Source organism: Astyanax mexicanus, chromosome 18 (assembly GCF_023375975.1).
Source record: "Astyanax mexicanus isolate ESR-SI-001 chromosome 18, AstMex3_surface, whole genome shotgun sequence".
Taxonomy (NCBI): Eukaryota; Metazoa; Chordata; class Actinopteri; order Characiformes; family Acestrorhamphidae; genus Astyanax; species Astyanax mexicanus.
The window spans coordinates 43048769-43056795 of NC_064425.1; positions in this window are offsets into that span (position 1 = coordinate 43048769).

Genomic DNA, 8027 nt, shown 5'->3' on the forward strand with positions numbered 1-8027 from the left:
TATTTCCTCTGTTGTCTTCAGTGGTAAATCACAATAAATCACAAACTTTCAATGGTGGTACTAGTGCATCTCAAAAAATTTGAATATCATTGAAAAGTTACTTTATTTCAGTAATCCAGTTCAAAATGTGAAACTCATATAATATAGATGTGTTACACACAGAGTGATCTATTTAAGTGTTTATTTATTTTATTGTTGATGATTTATGGTTTACAGCCAATAAAATAAAATAAAAATCAGTGTCTCAGAAAATTAGAATATTATATAAGACCAGTTGGTAAGTTTTAGCAGTGTGAGCAGTGTGCAAAGTCCTGCTGGAAAATGAAATCCGCATCTCTATAAACTTAAACATAACTTTAGACTTGATAATAAAACACAGTGGATCAACACCAGCAGATATCAGACATGACTCTCCAAACCATCACTGATTGGTGGAAACTTCACACTAGACCTCGAGCAGTTTGGACTGTGTGTCTCTCCACTCTTCCTCCAGACTCTGATTCCTTGATTCAAAAATTTCAGTCATTTTCAGTCAAAAGATCAGTCAATCAGAAAACGTTCAAGAACATTGAAAGTATCCTCAAGTGCAGTCACTTTAAAGACCATCAAAAACATTATGATGATGGAACTGGCACTCATTAGGGCTGAGCCAGTAAAGGAAGATGAAGAGTTTCCTCTGTTGCACAGGATAAGTTCATCAGAGTTACCAGCCTCAGAAACTGCAAGTTAACAAACAGCTCCCCAGATAAGTTATGCTGGATCAGATACAGCAGTGCTGCTGGAGTTCTTAAACACTGTATTCACTCAATTCTTTAATACAAATTAAAGCACTTTTTTCGTCCATTTTCTGAAGAGGACGTCATTGCAGAGAAGTCTTTTTTGATGTAAAAAAGGATCTGCTCAGAGGAGATGAGCTTTCCTGGAAACGATTGGCTCCTGCTTCTGGACCAATCGCCTGGAGTGTTTCTGAATGCAGCCTTATTATATGAGAAGCCAAAAGCTTCAGTGTGTCCACACACACACACATATAAACACATACACACACACAGAACAGCAGGCTGATCCTGGTTCAGCGGTTCCGGGTCTCAGGACAGAGACTGGTCTTGCCCCGAGGGTTGGTGAAAAAGCCCCGTGGCTCAGAGTTTGCCCCTCCCTCCTCGCTATTCGGGCAGAGTATAATCCTGGCTTTGTGTTGCTCAGGAATTCAGGCTGATAATACAGCTCTCAATTAGAGCACAGCCCGTTGCCTAGCGCATGGTGTCCTAGCAACATGTCCTTTCTGTGGACACCAGTGGGAACCTGTGGGCCTCATCAGAGTCCTTATAGAAGAGTCTCTTCACCCTGACGCCATCTTTGCAAAGCTACTGGGCAGATCTACCCACTACAAAACACCCTTCTTCCATCTGTTGGGAAGCATTACCATTTTGCCACATCAGGAGGGTAAAGACTAGCACATGCCTCCTCCGACACATGTGAAGTCAGACTTTGCCTCTTTTCTAACTGCTGCTGATGCTGTAGCATTACCGATTAGCATCACAGCGCTAACGCTCGGAGGAAAGCGCAGCGACTCGGTTCTGATACATCAGCTCACAGACGCAGCCTTGTGCTGATCCACATCACCCTTTGGAGTAATGAAGGGAAAGAGCGCCATCTACTGTACCCACCCAGAGAGAGAGCAAAGCCAACTGTGCTCTCTCAGGGCTCCAGCAGCTGCATGATGGCAAGCTGCATAACCAGGATTCGAACCAGCGATCTCCCGATCATAGCGATCAGCTCTTTAGATCACTAGACCATTTGGCACCCCTAAAAAAACATTTTAACAACATACTATACATCACTAATACAACAGAATAACAAAACCTTCTGAACTTTGTAGTATTTTATTACATAATGCACAGATTCACCCCTCCCCCTTGATATGGAGATCGGTGCAAGCGCAGTAGCCAGAACAAGCCAAAAAAAAATGTTTTTTTGTGCACTATTGAGCCAAATGCTACAAAAAAAAAAACTGTTCATAAGTTGTATAAGAGTGTATCAGTGATGTAAATATGTTACTAAAATGATATTTAGACCTTTAGTTTAGAGTATTTTACTCTCTCCCCTTTTAAACAAATGGAAGGCTGGTCTATTATGAGTGGGTAAAACTGCCCGGGGGTGTTGCAAAGATGGTGGCTGAGTGAATTGGATGATTTTGGTATTGGGCATAATACATCAGTATTTTTTTGTGTTTAATTTAGAGTTAAATGCAAGATTAATTACAAGTTAGTAGAGTATTATTAAATAATTTGGAATACATATATTTTTGACAAACAAAGCTCTTTGTTGGAGACTAAAAATAACATTTGCCTTTAACGAAAGTCAGTCTAAAAAATATTTTACTTCAAGAAAGTTTGAAAAATCTGAAGAACAATTGACAAATTCACATTATGGAGAAAAATGAAAATTGACAAAAATGGAAAACAAAGTAGAAGAGTGATGAAATAAAGTATAAACATGGAGCTACATGAAATAAAAAGGTACAATAATAGTTATAAAATAATTAAAAGTACTTATGACTCTAATAAGCATTTTTTAAGTGGATATGTAATGTATCAATTAATTATTAACTCTTACCAAGACATTATTATACAAGTTTTGAAGTTTTTAACAGCTCAATACTGAGCTTTATATGAGCTTTATACCTTATATATCCCATGCCCGACATTAGGCATGGTGTCAATAGGTTCATATTTAACTGAGGGTCCAGATAGTTCTATTCTATTAGCAAAACCTCTATTTAACAGGGACTAGACAGGCTGCATGTGCATATTGTGCGCAACATTAATATCCTGGGATATATATATATATATATATTTATATATTAATTAGAAAGGGTGTTCACTGGTATTTGGACATATAGTGTAATTAATTAAAGTTTATTAAAGTCTAGCACAGTCTCTGAATGCTAACAGACAAAAACACATTGAACTGAGTGTAATTACACTGTGTGATTTATCTCTGTAGAGAGTTTCATCAGTGCACAGCTCAGAGCATGGGGTAATAAATGGAGAAATAGTTCAGTTCTGGGAGCATCTGCTGAATAAATCACATCTGAATAAATGTGAGGAGCACTCATCAGTGTCTGGAAAAACACTCAGAGTGAGCTCAGCTCTGACTCAGATTCACAATTAGGCCTAGTTTCTGCTCAGCTAGACCAAGTCTGGACCAAGCTTCATGTGATTCTTACATTTTATAATGTACATCTAGTACACTGAGGAACTGTTCATCATCATCAGCAATGCTGTCAGTTCAGCAAGATGCCTATAGGTGTTGTGCTGAATTCTGCCACCCTGTCAAAATCAGATTCTCTTCAAGTGCAGGTGAGTCCTACTGCATATTATGGGATTACAGTGTAGGTGACATAAGAAATAAATACAGAACGTTTAGAACATTTGAGAGTATTTGTAGATTATTTGTAGCATATCTGTAGAGTAATGTTTAGAGTACAGAGTATTTGTAGAGTATCTGTAGAATATTTGTAGAGTATCTGTAGAGTATTTGTATAGTTTCTGTAGAGTATTTGTAGTTTACAGTATCTGTAGAGTATCTGTAGAGTATTTGTAGAGTATTTGTATGTGAGGAGCTGTTCAGGGAGTGAACTCTGAGGGAATGTGGTGGGGTGGTATCTGTAGAGTATCTGTAAAGTATTTGTAGATTATCTGTAGATTATCTGTAGAGTATTTGTAGATTATCTGTAGATTATCTGTAGAGTATTTGTAGAGTATTTGTATGTGAGGAGCTGTTCAGGGAGTGGACTCTGAAGGAATGTGGTGGGTGGTATTTGTAGAGTATTTGTAGAGTATCTGTAGAGTATCTGTAGGGTATTTGTAGAGTATCTGTAGAGTATTTGTAGAGTATTTGTATGTGAGGAGCTGTTCAGGGAGTGGACTCTGAGGGAATGTGGTGGGTGGTATTTGTAGAGTATTTGTAGAGTATCTGTAGGGTATTTGTAGAGTATCTGTAGAGTATCTGTAGAGTATTTGTAGAGTATTTTGTATTTGAGGAGCTGTTCAGGGAGTGGACTCTGAGGGAATGTGGTGGGGTGGTATCTGTAGAGTATCTGTAAAGTATTTGTAGATTATCTGTAGATTATCTGTAGAGTATCTGTAAAGTATTTGTAGAGTATCTGTAGATTATCTGTAGAGTATTTGTAGAGTATTTGTATGTGAGGAGCTGTTCAGGGAGTGGACTCTGAGGGAATGTGGTGGGTGGTAATTGTAGAGTATTTGTAGAGTATCTGTAGAGTATCTGTAGGGTATTTGTAGAGTATTTGTAGAGTATTTGTATGTGAGGAGCTGTTCAGGGAGTGGACTCTGAGGGAATGTGGTGGGTGGTAATTGTAGAGTATTTGTAGAGTATCTGTAGAGTATTTGTAGAGTATTTGTAGAGTATTTGTAGAGTATTTGTATGTGAGGAGCTGTTCAGGGAGTGGACTCTGAGGGAATGTGGTGGGTGGTATTTGTAGAGTATCTGTAGGGTATTTGTAGAGTATTTGTAGAGTATTTGTAGAGTATTTGTATTTGAGGAGCTGTTCAGGGAGTGGACTCTGAGGGAATGTGGTGGGTGGTATTTGTAGAGTATCTGTAAAGTATTTGTAGATTATCTGTAGATTATCTGTAAAGTATTTGTAGAGTATTTGTAGAGTATTTGTATGTGAGGAGCTGTGGCGGGTTCAGGGAGTGGAGGGAATGTGGTGGGGTGGTTGGGATCCAGCTGTGGCTGCAGTAAATGAGTGGATTTGCTTTTTACTCACTGATGAAAATTTTCCACTTGTGGCTCAAAGAGAATTCCTCACAGAGCACAGCTGCTGAAAGACCTCTCTCTCTTTCTCTCTCTCTCTCTCTCTCTCTCTCTCTCTCTCTCTCTCTCTATCTCTTTTTCTTTCTCTCGGTCACCAGCATTCAATACTGACTGTTAGTTTTCTCCGTTTACACGCAGGGATTTCTCTAGATTCTCTGAATGTGTTGAAATTATTATGTTCTGTAGATGATGGCATTTCTAAAGTTTTATGTTACAAAAGACTTTATGTCCACAATTATTATCAGTTACTTTTTTTTAGCCTTTTTGAGGTGTGTTTCTTCCAAAATGTACTAAGAGGAGTACACCGCACATTGCATATTATCTCTATGAATCAAAGGAGCAGTTTCAGTGGCTAGTTTCTGTCACAGAGCTTTTCTACAGACAGACTCAGGAGGTCCTTTGTCCCGAGAGCCATCAGACTCTTTAACTCCTCCCAGTGGACCCGGAGGAAAGAGAACTCTATACCCTGGGACTTTATTGACATTTTACTGTACATCCTGTACATTTGCAATGCTGAACACTTTACACTTTACTGTAAATCCTGTAAATCTAAAATATGGGTCTATGAGATTTGCAAATCATTGCATTTTTGTTTTTATATACATTTATCGACATTTTACACAATCTATTAAAACCGTACTTACAGTCCATTAAGATCAGTAAGATATAAGCATTAAAAATGCAGGCCAGCCAGGAGTGCTAAACAAGGAAGTGACTTAAATTTGATTTAATAATTTAATTCAGAGAGATTAACTGAACATATTTTTATTATTTTATTACCTAATTTGTATTTTTATTTAAGTCTCTGAATTTGGTCACATTCTGCTACGTGTCTCCTGATGTCTCCTGTTAAATTGAGTTAAGTTGAAAACAGGAGGCTCTTTGACGTTTCAGTGGAAGTCAACGTGCATCAATAAACATGCTCTGCTTCAGAAAGACCAAAATAAATCATGCGGATGGACTTCATAGGAAGACAGACTTTACAGCTTTATAGGAAACGATGGGCTGAAGGATTTTGTCAGAATTGAGTTAGATGTAATTGCCTGATGCTCTTTGAATCAGGCTTATCTACACTTCGAGTTGACGTCACATCAAAAATGTCATGATTTATAACTTTGGCCTTGAGCTTCACAACTGAAACAGAAAGAAAACTCTTGATTAAATGATGAAAAAGTCCTGGATAGAGAAAAATCTAGGGCTGTCAACTTTAAATCATTAATGAATTTGATTAATTTGTAATCAGTAACGAGACCACTTCAGTTTCTGAATCAGTTTCTCTGATTTTGCTATTTATAGGTTTATGTTTGAGTAAAATGAACATTGTTGTTTTATTCTATAAACTACAGACAACATTTCTCCCAAATTACAAATAAATATATTTTAGTCATTTAGAGCATTTATTTATAAAAAATGAGAAATGGCTGAAATAAAAAAATAGATGCAGAGCTTTCAGACCTCAAATAATGCAAAAAAAAAAAAAAACAAGTTCATATTCATAAAGTTTTAAGAGTTCAGAAATCAATATTTGGTGGAATATCCCTGGTTGGTTTTTAATCACAGTTTTTATGCATCTTGGCATCATGTTCTCCTCCACCAGTCTTACACACTGCTTTTGTATAACTTTATGCCACCCCCCCCCCAACAAAAAAAAACACACACACATCCCACAGCTAAGTGTAGCATTTATTAGCTTCCACAGGACATGACAAAAGTCATGGCACACAATGCAAGTGATGTAAAGTTCTAAAACAGAACGCTAACATGGTGAAACAGATTATATTTTATAATATATATATATATATATTTAAATATACTGTATGTTAATCTGTTTATTAGGAGAAGTGTGCTGGATATGTCTTATCTGACGGCTCCCCCTGCTGTTCACATTTACACTTACACTATATGTCCAAATGTTTGTGGACGCTCTCTGCTAGTAAATCATTCATTTAGCTACATTAAAGGAGAACTTTAACAGTTTGTCCAAACACCCTTCAGACTGGGTGACACGGGGCATAATTTACCCTGATAAATCACTTTTTACACCGATATCCAGCTCAAAGTGGCTATTATTATAGTTATTTTCAGTTCAGTGATGGCGACGCACAGAGCTGAAGCTAGTGTTATACACACTAAGAAAAGTAAGTACAGATTTGTTCCTAAAAGAGTACAAAGCTTGTCGCTGGGGCTGTACCTTATATTGAGGTACAAAAAAGTACCTTTCAGTGAAAGTCCTTTTTTGTACCCATGTTTTTTGTGCCAGTAAAGATTATAAAGATTATAAACATTATCATCAACTAAATATGGCTCAAAAACTTCCAAATGAAAAATGTGCAATTAAAATATATATAGTTTATTAGAATGCAGATTGTACCTTTTGGCTGCAGGTTAAATGGTACAAATCTGTACTTATTGCTGTTAGATGTTGCTTTGTACTTCAGAGGGAACAAATCTGACCCTGTAAAGACCAGTATTGTACCTTTGAGGGTACAATTACAAAGAATGTACCTTTGAGTACAAAAAAGTACTCGTATCGTACCTCTGTTTTTTAGAGTGTAGGATGTAAACAGTGTTTTTAATAAGCTTTTTGTGCACTTTTTTAACTTATTAATGCCTGGTTTTAAATGTCAGGGCTCTCCGAATTCTAGCAAGAAGGTGTGGAGCTACTTTTAGCTACTGGATAACAGTGAAAAAAGTGATTTATCATCTCAGATCATCTCAGTCCTCAGACCTGAATATTATTGAAAATCTGTGGTGTGATTTAAAGCTTAAATCTGTTCATGATCAGAAACCTGCATCAAACCTGACTGAACTGGAGAAGTTTTGATGTTTTGTAAAGAAGAATTAACCAAAATACCTTCAACCAGAAGCTTCAAAAACAGACTCTCATTAGAAGCTATAAGAAGAGTTTAGAGGCTGTCATTTGCACAATTTTTTCAGCTTAATATAATTTAGTTTAAATAATTATTTCACACTTTCTGTAAATCCTATAAACTTCATTTCACTTCTCAAATATCACTGTGTTCATCTGTTATACGATATATTTAACTGAAATTACTGATCTGAACAACCAATGATTTATAAAGGAAAATCGGTACCACTTTAAAATAAGACTACCTTTATAAAGGGTTTATAAATGGTTTAGTTTATGAATGGTTACTAATTAGGTTGTAAATGCCTTAAAAATCATT